We start from the raw sequence: 18,708 nt of genomic DNA on the forward strand, positions 1-18,708 counted from the left end.
TACACAGTAGCATTCTGTGAAAATTCTTTCTGTTCTGTGCATTCAACTAACAGAGTTGAACCTTACTTTTGATTGAGCCGTTCTTAAACACTCTTTCTGTAGAAACTGCAAGTGGACATGCTAAGCGCTAAGAGGCCTACATTGGGAAAAAGAATATCTTCAAATAAAAACTACACAGATGCATTCTGTGAAACTTATTTCTGATCTGTAAATTCAGTTAACAGAGATAAAACATATTTTTGATTGAGAAGTTATGAAACACTCTTTTTGTAGAAAATGCAAGTGGAGATTCGGAGCGCTAAGAGGGTAATAGTGGAAAAAGGAATGTCTTCAAATATAAACTACACAGAATCATTCGGTGAAACGTCTTTCTGATCTGTGCATTCAGCTAACAGAGTTAAACCATACTTTTGATTGAGCAGATCTGAACACTCTTTCTGTAGAAAATGCAACTGGACATTTGGAGCGCTAAGAGCGTAGTAGTGGAAAAAGGAATATATTCAAATATAAACTACACAGAAGCATTCTGTGAAACTTCTTTCTGATCTGAGCATTCAGCTAACAGAATTAAACCATACTTTTGATTGAGCAGTTTTGAAACACTCTGTCTGTAGAAAATGCAACTGGACATTCGTAGCGCTAAGTGGGTAATAGTGGAAAAAAGAATATGTTCAAATAGAAACTACACAGAAGCATTGTATGAAACTTCTTTCTGTTCTGTGCATTCAACTAACAGAGTTGAACCTGACTTTTGATTGAGCCGTTCTGAAACACTCTTTCTGTAGAAACTGCAATTGGATATTCTGAGCGCTAAGAGGCCTATATTGGGAAAAATAATATCTTCAAATAAAAACTACACAGAAGCATTGTGTGAAACTTATTTCTGATATGTTCATTAAGCTAACAGAGTTAAACCATACTTTTGATTGCGCAGTTCTGAACACTCTTTCTGTAGAAAATGCAAGTGGACATTCGGAGCGCTAAGAGGGTAATAGTGGAAAAAGGAATATATTCAAATATAAACTACACAGTAGCATTCTGTGAAAATACTTTCTGTTCTGTGCATTCAACTAACAGAGTTGAACCTTACTTTTGATTGAGCCGTTCTGAAACACTCTTTCTGTAGAAACTGCAATTGGACATGCTAAGCGCTAAGAGGCCTAAATTGGGAAAAAGAATATCTTCAAATAAAAACTACACAGATGCATTCTGTGAAACTTATTTCTGATCTGTAAATTCAGTTAACAGAGATAAAACATATTTTTGATTGAGCAGTTACGAAACACTCTTTTTGTAGAAAATGCAAGTGGAGATTCGGAGCGCTAAGTGGGTAATAGTGGAAAAAGGAATGTCTTCAAATATAAACTACACAGAATCATTCGGTGAAACTTCTTTCTGATCTGTGCATTCAGCTAACAGAGTTAAACCATACTTTTGATTGAGCAGATCTGAACACTCTTTCTGTAGAAAATGCAACTGGACATTTGGAGCGCTAAGAGCGTAGTAGTGGAAAAAGTAATATATTCAAATATAAACTACACAGAAGCATTCTGTGAAACTTCTTTCTGATCTGAGCATTCAGCTAACAGAGTTAAACCATACTTTTGATTGAGCAGTTTTGAAACACTCTGTCTGTAGAAAATGCAACTGGACATTCGTAGCGCTAAGTGGGTAATAGTGGAAAAAAGAATATGTTCAAATAGAAACTACACAGAAGCATTGTATGAATCTTCTTTCTGTTCTGTGCATTCAACTAACAGAGTTGAACCTTACTTTTGATTGAGCCGTTCTGAAACACTCTTTCTGTAGAAACTGCAATTGGACATTCTGAGCGCTAAGAGGCCTATATTGGGAAAATGAATGTCTACAAATAAAAACTACACAGAAGAATTGTGTGAAACTTCTTTCTGTTCTGTTTGTTCAACTAAAAGAGTTGAACCTTAGTTTTGATTGAGCCGTTCTGAAACACTCTTTCTGTAGAAAATGCAAGTGGAGATTCGGAGCGCTAAGAGGGTAATAGTGGAAAAAAGAATGTCTCCAAATATAAACTACACAGAATCATTCTGTGAAACTTCTTTCTGATCTGTGCATTCAGCTAACAGAGTTAAACCATACTTTTGATTGAGCAGATCTGAACACTCTTTCTGTAGAAAATGCAACTGGACATTTGGAGCGCTAAGAGAGTAGTAGTGGAAAAAGGAATATATTCAAATATAAACTACACAGAAGCATTCTGTGAAACTTCTTTCTGATCTGAGCATTCAGCTAACAGAGTTAAACCATACTTTTGATTGAGCAGTTTTGAAACACTCTGTCTGTAGAAAATGCAACTGGACATTCGTAGCGCTAAGTGGGTAATAGTGGAAAAAAGAATATGTTCAAATATAAACTACACAGAATCATTGTATGAAACTTCTTTCTGTTCTGTGCATTCAACTAACAGAGTTGAACCTTACTTTTGATTGAGCCGTTCTGAAACACTCTTTCTGTAGAAACTGCAATTGGACATTCTGAGCGCTAAGAGGCCTATATTGGGAAAAATAATATCTTCAAATAAAAACTACACGGAAGCATTGTGTGAAACTTATTTCTGATACGTTCATTAAGCTAACAGAGTTAAACCATACTTTTGATTGCGCAGTTCTGAACACTCTTTCTGTAGAAAATGCAAGTGGACATTCGGAGCGCTAAGAGGGTAATAGTGGAAAAAGGAATATATTCAAATATAAACTACACAGTAGCATTCTGTGAAAATTCTTTCTGTTCTGTGCATTCAACTAACAGAGTTGAACCTTACTTTTTATTGAACCGTTCTGAAACACTCTTTCTGTAGAAACTGCAATTGGACATGGTAAGCGCTAAGAGTCCTACATTGGGAAAAAGAATATCTTCAAATAAAAATTACACAGATGCATTCTGTGAAACTTATTTCTGATCTGTAAATTCAGTTAACAGAGATAAAACATATTTTTGATTGAGCAGTTATGAAACACTCTTTTTGTAGAAAATGCAAGTGGTGATTCGGAGCGTTAAGGGGGTAATAGTGGAGAAAGGAATGTCTTCAAATATAAACTACACAGAATCATTCGGTGAAACTTCTTTCTGATCTGTGCATTCAGCTAACAGAGTTAAACCATACTTTTGATTGAGCAGATCTGAACACTCTTTCTGTAGAAAATGCAACTGGACATTTGGAGGGCTAAGAGCGTAGTAGTGGAAAAAGGAATATATTCAAATATAAACTACACAGAAGCATTCTGTGAAACTTCTTTCTGATCTGAGCATTCAGCTAACAGAGTTAAAACATACTTTTGATTGAGCAGTTTTGAAACACTCTGTCTGTAGAAAATGCAACTGGACATTCGTAGCGCTAAGTGGGTAATAGTGGAAAAAAGAATATGTTCAAATAGAAACTACACAGAAGCATTGTATGAAACTTCTTTCTGTTCTGTGCATTCAACTAACAGAGTTGAACCTTACTTTTGATTGAGCCGTTCTGAAACACTCTTTCTGTAGAAACTGCAATTGGACATTCTGAGCGCTAAGAGGCCTATATTGGGAAAATGAATGTCTACAAATAAAAACTACACAGAAGAATTGTGTGAAACTTCTTTCTGTTCTGTTTGTTCAACTAAAAGAGTTGAACCTTAGTTTTGATTGAGCCGTTCTGAAACACTCTTTCTGTAGAAAATGCAAGTGGAGATTCGGAGCGCTAAGAGGGTAATAGTGGAAAAAGGAATGTCTCCAAATATAAACTACACAGAATCATTCTGTGAAACTTCTTTCTGATCTGTGCATTCAGCTAACAGAGTTAAACCATACTTTTCATTGAGCAGATCTGAACACTCTTTCTGTAGAAAATGCAACTGGACATTTGGAGCGCTAAGAGCGTAGTAGTGGAAAAAGGAATATATTCAAATATAAACTACACAGAAGCATTCTGTGAAACTTCTTTCTGATCTGAGCATTCAGCTAACAGAGTTAAACCATACTTTTGATTGAGCAGTTTTGAAACACTCTGTCTGTAGAAAATGCAACTGGACATTCGTAGCGCTAAGTGGGTAATAGAGGAAAAAAGAATATGTTCAAATATAAACTACACAGAAGCATTGTATGAAACTTCTTTCTGTTCTGTGCATTCAACTAACAGAGTTGAACCTTACTTTTGATTGAGCCGTTCTGAAACACTCTTTCTGTAGAAACTGCAATTGGACATTCTGAGCGCTAAGAGGCCTCTATTGGGAAAAATAATATCTTCAAATAAAAACTACACAGAAGCATTGTGTGAAACTTATTTGTGATATGTTCATTAAGCTAACAGAGTTAAACCATACTTTTGATTGCGCAGTTCTGAACACTCTTTCTGTAGAAAATGCAAGTGGACATTCGGAGCGCTAAGAGGGTAATAGTGGAAAAAGGAATATATTCAAATATAAACTACACAGTAGCATTCTGTGAAAATCCTTCTGTTCTGTGCATTCAACTAACAGATTTGAACCTTACTTTTGATTGAGCCGTTCTGAAACACTCTTTCTGTAGAAACTGCAAGTGGACATGCTAAGCGCTAAGAGGCCTACATTGGGAAAAAGAATATCTTCAAATAAAAACTACACAGATGCATTCTGTGAAACTTATTTCTGATCTGTAAATTCAGTTAACAGAGATAAAACATATTTTTGATTGAGCAGTTATGAAACACTCTTTTTGTAGAAAATGGAAGTGGAGATTCGGAGCGCTAAGTGGGTAATAGTGGAAAAAGGAATGTCTTCAAATATAAACTACACAGAATCATTCGGTGAAACTTCTTTCTGATCTGTGCATTCAGCTAACAGAGTTAAACCATACTTTTGATTGAGCAGATCTGAACACTCTTTCTGTAGAAAATGCAACTGGACATTTGGAGCGCTAAGAGCGTAGTAGTGGAAAAAGGAATATATTCAAATATAAACTACACAGAAGCATTCTGTGAAACTTCTTTCTGATCTGAGCATTCAGCTAACAGAGTTAAACCATACTTTTGATTGAGCAGTTTTGAAACACTCTGTCTGTAGAAAATGCAACTGGACATTCGTAGCGCTAAGTGGGTAATAGTGGAAAAAAGAATATGTTAAAATAGAAACTACACAGAAGCATTGTATGAAACTTCTTTCTGTTCTGTGCATTCAACTAACAGAGTTGAACCTTACTTTTGATTGAGCCGTTCTGAAACACTCTTTCTGTAGAAACTGCAATTGGACATTCTGAGCGCTAAGAGGCCTCTATTGGGAAAAATAATATCTTCAAATAAAAATTACACAGAAGCATTGTGTGAAACTTATTTGTGATATGTTCATTAAGCTAACAGAGTTAAACCATACTTTTGATTGCGCAGTTCTGAACACTCTTTCTGTAGAAAATGCAAGTTTACATTCGGAGCGCTAAGAGGGTAATAGTGGAAAAAGGAATATATTCAAATATAAACTACACAGTAGCATTCTGTGAAAATACTTTCTGTTCTGTGCATTCAACTAACAGAGTTGAACCTTACTTTTGATTGAGCCGTTCTGAAACACTCTTTCTGTAGGAACTGCAAGTGGACATGCTAAGCGCTAAGAGGCCTACATTGGGAAAAAGAATATCTTCAAATAAAAACTACACAGATGCATTCTGTGAAACTTATTTCTGATCTGTAAATTCAGTTAACAGAGATAAAACATATTTTTGATTGAGCAGTTATGAAACACTCTTTTTGTAGAAAATGCAAGTGGAGATTCGGAGCGCTAAGAGGGTAATAGTGGAAAAAGGAATGTCTTCAAATATAAACTACACAGAATCATTCGGTGAAACTTCTTTCTGATCTGTGCATTCAGCTAACAGAGTTAAACCATACTTTTGATTGAGCAGATCTGAACACTCTTTCTGTAGAAAATGCAACTGGATATTTGGAGCGCTAAGAGCGTAGTAGAAAAAAAAGGAATATATTCAAATATAAACTACACAGAAGCATTCTGTGAAACTTCTTTCTGATCTGAGCATTCAGCTAACAGAGTTAAACCATACTTTTGATTGAGCAGTTTTGAAACACTCTGTCTGTAGAAAATGCAACTGGACATTCGTAGCGCTAAGTGGGTAATAGTGGAAAAAAGAATATGTTCAAATAGAAACTACACAGAAGCATTGTATGAAACTTCTTTCTGTTCTGTGCATTCAACTAACAGAGTTGAACCTTACTTTTGATTGAGCCGTTCTGAAACACTCTTTCTGTAGAAACTGCAATTGGATATTCTGAGCGCTAAGAGGCCTATATTGGGAAAAATAATATCTTCAAATAAAAACTACACAGAAGAATTTTGTGAAACTTATTTCTGATATGTTCATTAAGCTAACAGAGTTAAACCATACTTTTGATTGCGCAGTTCTGAACACTCTTTCTGTAGAAAATGCAAGTGGACATTCGGAGCGCTAAGAGGGTAATAGTGGAAAAAGGAATATATTCAAATATAAACTACACAGTAGCATTCTGTGAAAATTCTTTCTGTTCTGTGCATTCAACTAACAGAGTTGAACCTTACTTTTGATTGAGCCGTTCTGAAACACTCTTTCTGTAGAAACTGCAATTGGACATGCTAAGCGCTAAGAGGCCTAAATTATGAAAAAGAATATCTTCAAATAAAAACTACACAGATGCATTCTGTGAAACTTATTTCTGATCTGTAAATTCAGTTAACAGAGATAAAACATATTTTTGATTGAGCAGTTATGAAACACTCTTTTTGTAGAAAATGCAAGTGGAGATTCGGAGCGCTAAGAGGGTAATAGTGGAAAAAGGAATGTCTTCAAATATAAACTACACAGAATCATTCGGTGAAACGTCTTTCTGATCTGTGCATTCAGCTAACAGAGTTAAACCATACTTTTGATTGAGCAGATCTGAACACTCTTTCTGTAGAAAATGCAACTGGACATTTGGAGCGCTAAGAGCGTAGTAGTGGAAAAAGTAATATATTCAAATATAAACTACACAGAAGCATTCTGTGAAACTTCTTTCTGATCTGAGCATTCAGCTAACAGAGTTAAACCATACTTTTGATTGAGCAGTTTTGAAACACTCTGTCTGTAGAAAATGCAACTGGACATTCGTAGCGCTAAGTGGGTAATAGTGGAAAAAAGAATATGTTCAAATAGAAACTACACAGAAGCATTGTATGAAACTTCTTTCTGTTCTGTGCATTCAACTAACAGAGTTGAACCTTACTTTTGATTGAGCCGTTCTGAAACACTCTTTCTGTAGAAACTGCAATTGGACATTCTGAGCGCTAAGAGGCCTATATTGGGAAAATGAATGTCTACAAATAAAAACTACACAGAAGAATTGTGTGAAACTTCTTTCTGTTCTGTTTGTTCAACTAAAAGAATTGAACCTTAGTTTTGATTGAGCCGTTCTGAAACACTCTTTCTGTAGAAAATGCAAGTGGAGATTCGGAGCGCTAAGAGGGTAATAGTGGAAAAAGGAATGTCTCCAAATATAAACTACACAGAATCATTCTGTGAAACTTCTTTCTGATCTGTGCATTCAGCTAACAGAGTTAAACCATACTTTTGATTGAGCAGATCTGAACACTCTTTCTGTAGAAAATGCAACTGGACATTTGGAGCGCTAAGAGCGTAGTAGTGGAAAAAGGAATATATTCAAATATAAACTACACAGAAGCATTCTGTGAAACTTCTTTCTGATCTGAGCATTCAGCTAACAGAGTTAAACCATACTTTTGATTGAGCAGTTTTGAAACACTCTGTCTGTAGAAAATGCAACTGGACATTCGTAGCGCTAAGTGGGTAATAGTGGAAAAAAGAATATGTTCAAATATAAACTACACAGAAGCATTGTATGAAACTTCTTTCTGTTCTGTGCATTCAACCAACAGAGTTGAACCTTACTTTTGATTGAGCCGTTCTGAAACACTCTTTCTGTAGAAACTGCAATTGGACATTCTGAGCGCTAAGAGGCCTCTATTGGGAAAAATAATATCTTCAAATAAAAACTACACAGAAGCATTGTGTGAAACTTATTTGTGATATGTTCATTAAGCTAACAGAGTTAAACCATACTTTTGATTGCGCAGTTCTGAACACTCTTTCTGTAGAAAATGCAAGTGGACATTCGGAGCGCTAAGAGGGTAATAGTGGAAAAAGGAATATATTCAAATATAAACTACACAGTAGCATTCTGTGAAAATTCTTTCTGTTCTGTGCATTCAACTAACAGAGTTGAACCTTACTTTTGATTGAGCCGTTCTGAAACACTCTTTCTGTAGAAACTGCAAGTGGACAAGCTAAGCGCTAAGAGGCCTACATTGGGAAAAAGAATATCTTCAAATAAAAACTACACAGATGCATTCTGTGAAACTTATTTCTGATCTGTAAATTCAGTTAACAGAGATAAAACATATTTTTGATTGAGCAGTTATGAAACACTCTTTTTGTAGAAAATGCAAGTGGAGATTCGGAGCGCTAAGAGGGTAATAGTGGAAAAAGGAATGTCTTCAAATATAAACTACACAGAATCATTCGGTGAAACTTCTTTCTGATCTGTGCATTCAGCTAACAGAGTTAAACCATACTTTTGATTGAGCAGATCTGAACACTCTTTCTGTAGAAAATGCAACTGGACATTTGGAGCGCTAAGAGCGTAGTAGTGGAAAAAGGAATATATTCAAATATAAACTACACAGAAGCATTCTGTGAAACTTCTTTCTGATCTGAGCATTCAGCTAACAGAGTTAAACCATACTTTTGATTGAGCAGTTTTGAAACACTCTGTCTGTAGAAAATGCAACTGGACATTCGTAGCGCTAAGTGGGTAATAGTGCAAAAAAGAATATGTTCAAATAGAAACTACACAGAAGCATTGTATGAAACTTCTTTCTGTTCTGTGCATTCAACTAACAGAGTTGAACCTTACTTTTGATTGAGCCGTTCTGAAACACTCTTTCTGTAGAAACTGCAATTGGATATTCTGAGCGCTAAGAGGCCTATATTGGGAAAAATAATATCTTCAAATAAAAACTACACAGAAGCATTGTGTGAAACTTATTTGTGATATGTTCATTAAGCTAACAGAGTTAAACCATACTTTTGATTGCGCAGTTCTGAACACTCTTTCTGTAGAAAATGCAAGTGGACATTCGGAGCGCTAAGAGGGTAATAGTGGAAAAAGGAATATATTCAAATATAAACTACACAGTAGCATTCTGTGAAAATTCTTTCTGTTCTGTGCATTCAAATAACAGAGTTGAACCTTACTTTTGATTGAGCCGTTCTGAAACACTCTTTCTGTAGAAACTGCAATTGGACATGCTAAGCGCTAAGAGGCCTAAATTGGGAAAAAGAATATCTTCAAATAAAAACTACACAGATGCATTCTGTGAAATTTATTTCTGATCTGTAAATTCAGTTAACAGAGACAAAACATATTTTTGATTGAGCAGTTATGAAACATTCTTTTTGTAGAAAATGCAAGTGGAGATTCGGAGCGCTAAGAGGGTAACAGTGGAAAAAGGAATGTCTTCAAATATAAACTACACAGAATCATTCGGTGAAACTTCTTTCTGATCTGTGCATTCAGCTAACTGAGTTAAACCATTCTTTTGATTGAGCAGATCTGAACACTCTTTCTGTAGAAAATGCAACTGGACATTTGGAGCGCTAAGAGCGTAGTAGTGGAAAAAGGAATATATTCAAATATAAACTACACAGAAGCATTCTGTGAAACTTCTTTCTGATCTGAGCATTCAGCTAACAGAGTTAAACCATACTTTTGATTGAGCAGTTTTGAAACACTCTGTCTGTAGAAAATGCAACTGGACATTCGTAGCGCTAAGTGGGTAATAGTGCAAAAAAGAATATGTTCAAATAGAAACTACACAGAAGCATTGTATGAAACTTCTTTCTGTTCTGTGCATTCAACTAACAGAGTTGAACCTTACTTTTGATTGAGCCGTTCTGAAACACTCTTTCTGTAGAAACTGCAATTGGATATTCTGAGCGCTAAGAGGCCTATATTGGGAAAAATAATATCTTCAAATAAAAACTACACAGAAGCATTGTGTGAAACTTATTTGTGATATGTTCATTAAGCTAACAGAGTTAAACCATACTTTTGATTGCGCAGTTCTGAACACTCTTTCTGTAGAAAATGCAAGTGGACATTCGGAGCGCTAAGAGGGTAATAGTGGAAAAAGGAATATATTCAAATATAAACTACACAGTAGCATTCTGTGAAAATTCTTTCTGTTCTGTGCATTCAAATAACAGAGTTGAACCTTACTTTTGATTGAGCCGTTCTGAAACACTCTTTCTGTAGAAACTGCAATTGGACATGCTAAGCGCTAAGAGGCCTAAATTGGGAAAAAGAATATCTTCAAATAAAAACTACACAGATGCATTCTGTGAAACTTATTTCTGATCTGTAAATTCAGTTAACAGAGACAAAACATATTTTTGATTGAGCAGTTATGAAACATTCTTTTTGTAGAAAATGCAAGTGGAGATTCGGAGCGCTAAGAGGGTAACAGTGGAAAAAGGAATGTCTTCAAATATAAACTACACAGAATCATTCGGTGAAACTTCTTTCTGATCTGTGCATTCAGCTAACTGAGTTAAACCATACTTTTGATTGAGCAGATCTGAACACTCTTTCTGTAGAAAATGCAACTGGACATTTGGAGCGCTAAGAGCGTAGTAGTGGAAAAAGTAATATATTCAAATATAAACTACACAGAAGCATTCTCTGAAACTTCTTTCTGATCTGAGCATTCAGCTAACAGAGTTAAACCATACTTTTGATTGAGCAGTTTTGAAACACTCTGTCTGTAGAAAATGCAACTGGACATTCGTAGCGCTAAGTGGGTAATAGTGGAAAAAAGAATATATTCAAATAGAAACTACACAGAAGCATTGTATGAAACTTCTTTCTGTTCTGTGCATTCAACTAACAGAGTTGAACCTTACTTTTGATTGAGCCGTTCTGAAACACTCTTTCTGTAGAAACTGCAATTGGACATTCTGAGCGCTAAGAGGCCTATATTGGGAAAATGAATGTCTACAAATAAAAACTACACAGAAGAATTGTGTGAAACTTCTTTCTGTTCTGTTTGTTCAACTAAAAGAGTTGAACCTTAGTTTTGATTGAGCCGTTCTGAAACACTCTTTCTGTAGAAAATGCAAGTGGAGATTCGGAGCGCTAAGAGGGTAATAGTGGAAAAAGGAATGTCTCCAAATATAAACTACACAGAATCATTCTGTGAAACTTCTTTCTGATCTGTGCATTCAGCTAACAGAGTTAAACCATACTTTTGATTGAGCAGATCTGAACACTCTTTCTGTAGAAAATGCAACTGGACATTTGGAGCGCTAAGAGCGTAGTAGTGGAAAAAGGAATATATTCAAATATAAACTACACTGAAGCATTCTGTGAAACTTCTTTCTGATCTGAGCATTCAGCTAACAGAGTTAAACCATACTTTTGATTGAGCAGTTTTGAAACACTCTGTCTGTAGAAAATGCAACTGGACATTCGTAGCGCTAAGTGGGTAATAGTGGAAAAAAGAATATGTTCAAATAGAAACTACACAGAAGCATTGTATGAAACTTCTTTCTGTTCTGTGCATTCAACTAACAGAGTTGAACCTTACTTTTGATTGAGCCGTTATGAAACACTCTTTCTGTAGAAACTGCAATTGGACATTCTGAGCGCTAAGAGGCCTCTATTGGGAAAAATAATATCTTCAAATAAAAACTACACAGAAGCATTGTGTGAAACTTATTTCTGATATGTTCATTAAGCTAACAGAGTTAAACCATACTTTTGATTGCGCAGTTCTGAACACTCTTTCTGTAGAAAATGCAAGTGGGCATTCGGAGCGCTAAGAGGGTAATAGTGGAAAAAGGAATATATTCAAATATAAACTACACAGTAGCATTCTGTGAAAATTCTTTCTGTTCTGTGCATTCAACTAACAGAGTTGAACCTTACTTTTGATTGAGCCGTTCTGAAACACTCTTTCTGTAGAAACTGCAAGTGGACATGCTAAGCGCTAAGAGGCCTACATTGGGAAAAAGAATATCTTCAAATAAAAACTACACAGATGCATTCTGTGAAACTTATTTCTGATCTGTAAATTCAGTTAACAGAGATAAAACATATTTTTGATTGAGCAGTTATGAAACACTCTTTTTGTAGAAAATGCAAGTGGAGATTCGGAGCGCTAAGAGGGTAATAGTGGAAAAAGGGATGTCTTAAAATATAAACTACACAGAATCATTCGGTGAAACTTCTTTCTGATCTGTGCATTCAGCTAACAGAGTTAAACCATACTTTTGATTGAGCAGATCTGAACACTCTTTCTGTAGAAAATGCAACTGGACATTTGGAGCGCTAAGAGCGTAGTAGTGGAAAAAGGAATATATTCAAATATAAACTACACAGAAGCATTCTGTGAAACTTCTTTCTGATCTGAGCATTCAGCTAACAGAGTTAAACCATACTTTTGATTGAGCAGTTTTGAAACACTCTGTCTGTAGAAAATGCAACTGGACATTCGTAGCGCTAAGTGGGTAATAGTGCAAAAAAGAATATGTTCAAATAGAAACTACACAGAAGCATTGTATGAAACTTCTTTCTGTTCTGTGCATTCAACTAACAGAGTTGAACCTTACTTTTGATTGAGCCGTTCTGAAACACTCTTTCTGTAGAAACTGCAATTGGATATTCTGAGCGCTAAGAGGCCTATATTGGGAAAAATAATATCTTCAAATAAAAACTACACAGAAGCATTGTGTGAAACTTATTTCTGATATGTTCATTAAGCTAACAGAGTTAAACCATACTTTTGATTGCGCAGTTCTGAACACTCTTTCTGTAGAAAATGCAAGTGGACATTCGGAGCGCTAAGAGGGTAATAGTGGAAAAAGGAATATAATCAAATATAAACTACACAGTAGCATTCTGTGAAAATTCTTTCTGTTCTGTGCATTCAAATAACAGAGTTGAACCTTACTTTTGATTGAGCCGTTCTGAAACACTCTTTCTGTAGAAACTGCAATTGGACATGCTAAGCGCTAAGAGGCCTAAATTGGGAAAAAGAATATCTTCAAATAAAAACTACACAGATGCATTCTGTGAAACTTATTTCTGATCTGTAAATTCAGTTAACAGAGACAAAACATATTTTTGATTGAGCAGTTATGAAACATTCTTTTTGTAGAAAATGCAAGTGGAGATTCGGAGCGCTAAGAGGGTAACAGTGGAAAAAGGAATGTCTTCAAATATAAACTACACAGAATCATTCGGTGAAACTTCTTTCTGATCTGTGCATTCAGCTAACTGAGTTAAACCATACTTTTGATTGAGCAGATCTGAACACTCTTTCTGTAGAAAATGCAACTGGACATTTGGAGCGCTAAGAGCGTAGTAGTGGAAAAAGTAATATATTCAAATATAAACTACACAGAAGCATTCTCTGAAACTTCTTTCTGATCTGAGCATTCAGCTAACAGAGTTAAACCATACTTTTGATTGAGCAGTTTTGAAACACTCTGTCTGTAGAAAATGCAACTGGACATTCGTAGCGCTAAGTGGGTAATAGTGGAAAAAAGAATATATTCAAATAGAAACTACACAGAAGCATTGTATGAAACTTCTTTCTGTTCTGTGCATTCAACTAACAGAGTTGAACCTTACTTTTGATTGAGCCGTTCTGAAACACTCTTTCTGTAGAAACTGCAATTGGACATTCTGAGCGCTAAGAGGCCTATATTGGGAAAATGAATGTCTACAAATAAAAACTACACAGAAGAATTGTGTGAAACTTCTTTCTGTTCTGTTTGTTCAACTAAAAGAGTTGAACCTTAGTTTTGATTGAGCCGTTCTGAAACACTCTTTCTGTAGAAAATGCAAGTGGAGATTCGGAGCGCTAAGAGGGTAATAGTGGAAAAAGGAATGTCTCCAAATATAAACTACACAGAATCATTCTGTGAAACTTCTTTCTGATCTGTGCATTCAGCTAACAGAGTTAAACCATACTTTTGATTGAGCAGATCTGAACACTCTTTCTGTAGAAAATGCAACTGGACATTTGGAGCGCTAAGAGCGTAGTAGTGGAAAAAGGAATATATTCAAATATAAACTACACAGAAGCATTCTGTGAAACTTCTTTCTGATCTGAGCATTCAGCTAACAGAGTTAAACCATACTTTTGATTGAGCAGTTTTGAAACACTCTGTCTGTAGAAAATGCAACTGGACATTCGTAGCGCTAAGTGGGTAATAGTGGAAAAAAGAATATGTTCAAATAGAAACTACACAGAAGCATTGTATGAAACTTCTTTCTGTTCTGTGCATTCAACTAACAGAGTTGAACCTTACTTTTGATTGAGCCGTTCTGAAACACTCTTTCTGTAGAAACTGCAATTGGATATTCTGAGCGCTAAGAGGCCTATATTGGGAAAAATAATATCTTCAAATAAAAACTACACAGAAGCATTGTGTGAAACTTATTTCTGATATGTTCATTAAGCTAACAGAGTTAAACCATACTTTTGATTGCGCAGTTCTGAACACTCTTTCTGTAGAAAATGCAAGTGGACATTCGGAGCGCTAAGAGGGTAATAGTGGAAAAAGGAATATATTCAAATATAAACTACACAGTAGCATTCTGTGAAAATTCTTTCTGTTCTGTGCATTCAACTAACAGAGTTGAACCTTACTTTTGATTGAGCCGTTCTGAAACACTCTTTCTGTAGAAACTGCAATTGGACATGCTAAGCGCTAAGAGGCCTAAATTGGGAAAAAGAATATCTTCAAATAAAAACTACACAGATGCATTCTGTGAAACTTATTTCTGATCTGTAAATTCAGTTAACAGAGATAAAACATATTTTTGATTGAGCAGTTATGAAACACTCTTTTTGTAGAAAATGCAAGTGGAGATTCGGAGCGCTAAGAGGGTAATAGTGGAAAAAGGAATGTCTTCAAATATAAACTACACAGAATCATTCGGTGAAACTTCTTTCTGATCTGTGCATTCAGCTAACAGAGTTAAACCATACTTTTGATTGAGCAGATCTGAACACTCTTTCTGTAGAAAATGCAACTGGACATTTGGAGCGCTAAGAGCGTAGTAGTGGAAAAAGTAATATATTCAAATATAAACTACACAGAAGCATTCTGTGAAACTTCTTTCTGATCTGAGCATTCAGCTAACAGAGTTAAACCATACTTTTGATTGAGCAGTTTTGAAACACTCTGTCTGTAGAAAATGCAACTGGACATTCGTAGCGCTAAGTGGGTAATAGTGGAAAAAAGAATATGTTCAAATAGAAACTACACAGAAGCATTGTATGAATCTTCTTTCTGTTCTGTGCATTCAACTAACAGAGTTGAACCTTACTTTTGATTGAGCCGTTCTGAAACACTCTTTCTGTAGAAACTGCAATTGGACATTCTGAGCGCTAAGAGGCCTATATTGGGAAAATGAATGTCTACAAATAAAAACTACACAGAAGAATTGTGTGAAACTTCTTTCTGTCCTGTTTGTTCAACTAAAAGAGTTGAACCTTAGTTTTGATTGAGCCGTACTGAAACACTCTTTCTGTAGAAAATGCAAGTGGAGATTCGGAGCGCTAAGAGGGTAATAGTGGAAAAAGGAATGTCTCCAAATATAAACTACACAGAATCATTCTGTGAAACTTCTTTCTGATCTGTGCATTCAGCTAACAGAGTTAAACCATACTTTTGATTGAGCAGATCTGAACACTCTTTCTGTAGAAAATGCAACTGGACATTTGGAGCGCTAAGAGAGTAGTAGTGGAAAAAGGAATATATTCAAATATAAACTACACAGAAGCATTCTGTGAAACTTCTTTCTGATCTGAGCATTCAGCTAACAGAGTTAAACCATACTTTTGATTGAGCAGTTTTGAAACACTCTGTCTGTAGAAAATGCAACTGGACATTCGTAGCGCTAAGTGGGTAATAGTGGAAAAAAGAATATGTTCAAATATAAACTACACAGAAGCATTGTATGAAACTTCTTTCTGTTCTGTGCATTCAACTAACAGAGTTGAACCTTACTTTTGATTGAGCCGTTCTGAAACACTCTTTCTGTAGAAACTGCAATTGGACATTCTGAGCGCTAAGAGGCCTATATTGGGAAAAAGAATGTCTACAAATAAAAACTACACAGAAGAAATGTGTGAAACTTCTTTCTGTTCTGTTTGTTCAACTAAAAGAGTTGAACCTTAGTTTTGATTGAGCCGTTCTGAAACACTCTTTCTGTAGAAAATGCAAGTGGAGATTCGGAGCGCTAAGAGGGTAATAGTGGAAAAAGGAATGTCTCCAAATATAAACTACACAGAATCATTCTGTGAAACTTCTTTCTGATCTGTGCATTCAGCTAACAGAGTTAAACCATACTTTTGATTGAGCAGATCTGAACACTCTTTCTGTAGAAAATGCAACTGGACATTTGGAGCGCTAAGAGCGTAGTAGTGGAAAAAGGAATATATTCAAATATAAACTACACAGAAGCATTCTGTGAAACTTCTTTCTGATCTGAGCATTCAGCTAACAGAGTTAAACCATACTTTTGATTGAGCAGTTTTGAAACACTCTGTCTGTAGAAAATGCAACTGGACATTCGTAGCGCTAAGTGGGTAATAGTGGAAAAAAGAATATGTTCAAATATAAACTACACAGAAGCATTGTATGAAACTTCTTTCTGTTCTGTGCATTCAACTAACAGAGTTGAACCTTACTTTTGATTGAGCCGTTATGAAACACTCTTTCTGTAGAAACTGCAATTGGACATTCTGAGCGCTAAGAGGCCTCTATTGGGAAAAATAATATCTTCAAATAAAAACTACACAGAAGCATTGTGTGAAACTTATTTGTGATATGTTCATTAAGCTAACAGAGTTAAACCATACTTTTGATTGCGCAGTTCTGAACACTCTTTCTGTAGAAAATGAAAGTGGACATTCGGAGCGCTAAGAGGGTAATAGTGGAAAAAGGAATATATTCAAATATAAACTACACAGTAGCATTCTGTGAAAATTCTTTCTGTTCTGTGCATTCAACTATCAGAGTTGAACCTTACTTTTGATTGAGCCGTTCTGAAACACTCTTTCTGTAGAAACTGCAAGTGGACATGCTAAGCGCTAAGAGGCCTACATTGGGAAAAAGAATATCTTCAAATAAAAACTACACAGATGCATTCTGTGAAACTTATTTCTGATCTGTAAATTCAGTTAACAGAGATAAAACATATTTTTGATTGAGCAGTTATGAAACACTCTTTTTGTAGAAAATGCAAGTGGAGATTCGGAGCGCTAAGAGGTTAATAGTGGAAAAAGGAATGTCTTCAAATATAAACTACACAGAATCATTCGGTGAAACTTCTTTCTGATCTGTGCATTCAGCTAACAGAGTTAAACCATACTTTTGATTGAGCAGATCTGAACACTCTTTCTGTAGAAAATGCAACTGGACATTTGGAGCGCTAAGAGCGTAGTAGTGGAAAAAGGAATATATTCAAATATAAACTACACAGAAGCATTCTGTGAAACTTCTTTCTGATCTGAGCATTCAGCTAACAGAGTTAAACCATACTTTTGAATGAGCAGTTTTGAAACACTCTGTCTGTAGAAAATGCAACTGGACATTCGTAGCGCTAAGTGGGTAATAGTGCAAAAAAGAATATGTTCAAATAGAAACTACACAGAAGCATTGTATGAAACTTCTTTCTGTTCTGTGCATTCAACTAACAGAGTTGAACCTTACTTTTGATTGAGCCGTTCTGAAACACTCTTTCTGTAGAAACTGCAATTGGATATTCTGAGCGCTAAGAGGCCTATATTGGGAAAAATAATATCTTCAAATAAAAACTACACAGAAGCATTGTGTGAAACTTATTTCTGATATGTTCATTAAGCTAACAGAGTTAAACCATACTTTTGATTGCGCAGTTCTGAACACTCTTTCTGTAGAAAATGCACGTGGACATTCGGAGCGCTAAGAGGGTAATAGTGGAAAAAGGAATATATTCAAATATAAACTACACAGTAGCATTCTGTGAAAATTCTTTCTGTTCTGTGCATTCAACTAACAGAGTTGAACCTTACTTTTGATTGAGCCGTTCTGAAACACTCTGTCTGTAGAAACTGCAATTGGACATGCTAAGCGCTAAGAGGCCTAAATTGGGAAAAAGAATATCTTCAAATTAAAACTACACAGATGCATTCTGTGAAACTTATTTCTGATCTGTAAATTCAGTTAACAGAGATAAAACATATTTTTGATTGAGCAGTTATGAAACACTCTTTTTGTAGAAAATGCAAGTGGAGATTCGGAGCGCTAAGAGGGTAATAGTGGAAAAAGGAATGTCTTCAAATATAAACTACACAGAATCATTCGGTGAAACTTCTTTCTGATCTGTGCATTCAGCTAACAGAGTTAAACCATACTTTTGATTGAGCAGATCTGAACACTCTTTCTGTAGAAAATGCAACTGGACATTTGGAGCGCTAAGAGCGTAGTAGTGGAAAAAGTAATATATTCAAATATAAACTACACAGAAGCATTCTGTGAAACTTCTTTCTGATCTGAGCATTCAGCTAACAGAGTTAAACCATACTTTTGATTGAGCAGTTTTGAAACACTCTGTCTGTAGAA

The sequence above is a fragment of the Symphalangus syndactylus genome, chromosome 2 (genome assembly GCF_028878055.3).
Source record: "Symphalangus syndactylus isolate Jambi chromosome 2, NHGRI_mSymSyn1-v2.1_pri, whole genome shotgun sequence".
NCBI lineage: Eukaryota > Metazoa > Chordata > Mammalia > Primates > Hylobatidae > Symphalangus > Symphalangus syndactylus.